The sequence below is a fragment of the Mus pahari genome, chromosome 5 (assembly GCF_900095145.1).
Source record: "Mus pahari chromosome 5, PAHARI_EIJ_v1.1, whole genome shotgun sequence".
Taxonomy (NCBI): domain Eukaryota; kingdom Metazoa; phylum Chordata; class Mammalia; order Rodentia; family Muridae; genus Mus; species Mus pahari.
This window is the reverse complement of record NC_034594.1, coordinates 83496753-83498053: the sequence shown is the minus strand read 5'-3', so window position 1 is coordinate 83498053 and position 1301 is coordinate 83496753. Positions and strand designations below refer to the sequence as shown.

Sequence of the window (1301 nt, the reverse complement as noted above, 5' to 3'; positions counted from 1 at the left end):
AAAAAAAAAAAAAGAAACACCATAGTCCAACACACCGATTTAATCTCCTAAAAGCTCAGGACCAGAGAAATTAGATGGGCTGTCTAAGGATGCATAGCTAATGAACAGTGAGAAGTGTAGCCCTGTTCCCTTTACTATGAACACAAAATTCATGGTAAGTGTAACTAATGGTCTGTAGGATTTTGATGGTAAGAGCAAGATTGAGTAATATAGGACTTACAAAAGAATTTTAAAAGGTGGATGAGGAAGAAGTAGAGGATGTGACAAGAGGAGAACACCATTGTTCTTTGTCCTATGAAAAGTACCTAAGATCCCTTGCTGGTCCTCTCTGATGACAGTTCTGAACCTCACATTATGAAGCTGCTGGAAACAGAATATGACAATGTCATTGTCTCCCAGCACTTCTTTCCTTACCAGAACCCTTTTCTGAGGAAGTTGTTATGTCAGAGGGGTTCTGAAGAGTAAGGTGTGCTCAGAGACTCATGTGTCCCAAAGCAGAGAAAGGAGCTAAAGGCACATGGCATGCTGACAGGCAGGAGAACGGGTTATAGAGAGGGCATAGACAAACCATTAGTTCCACGTATCAAAGTCGCATTGTCAAGCCACCCTGTATGAAGGGTTAGAAGGAGTAGGATTCAATTATTTTAATGCTTTATTTCCCTTTGTTAAATTGGCAGATACGACTTGGTAACTGGCAAATCCAGACATGACTGGAGGACAGAAATCCACTCATGTTTTTCACAACTCAAAGTAGAACAGTCAAAGCTTCCTTGATATTAATGATATCTTCCTCTTAGTCAATCAAACTTTAAACCAGTTCAATGTGAAATATCTGACTTATTCAGAAAAATGCTAAAAGAACAGAACCTTACCTGTTATCCCAAGTTTCAAGTAGAGGTCTTGGTAGTTTGTTAGGCACTACAATAACAAAATTGTAAACATTTTTTTAATCAAAGAAATATTTACAGTACCTTATTTCCCTCTCCTGGAGCAAACTTGACAAATTGTGCCTTTAGGAAAAGACAGTGGCTGAAAAGTTAGGTAACTTTTAACTGAAGAAATATAAAGAAATAAACATAGCCCCTCCTTCTTCTGAGCCCCACCCTGATTGACTTTCACAAGCCAGAACACTCTTCCTTTTTCAGGCTTATCTTGGCCAAAATTTCAAAGAGCTCAGAGAGGTAGACAGGCGAGTTCTTGCCTGAATTATTAATTACCAGCATTTTCCATGCAAGACTGCATGCAGAGACATGAATTCTGACAAATTGTAACTCATACATTCCAAGCCAAATCCCTGCTGT

The 1301-nt window shown here is 39.0% G+C and overlaps 1 protein-coding gene across 1 annotated transcript in view; it reads right to left on the bottom strand.

The window, feature by feature from the left end:
• The window catches only part of Serpinb10 (serpin family B member 10), a 17973-nt gene extending 16913 nt beyond the window's left edge, over nt 1–1060 (bottom strand). The window contains exon 1 of the mRNA XM_021199309.1: nt 972–1060. The gene's annotated coding sequence lies outside the window, so the exon portion shown is untranslated. The remainder of the gene's footprint in view (nt 1–971) is intronic.
• Between the last annotated feature and the right edge of the window lie 241 nt (nt 1061–1301).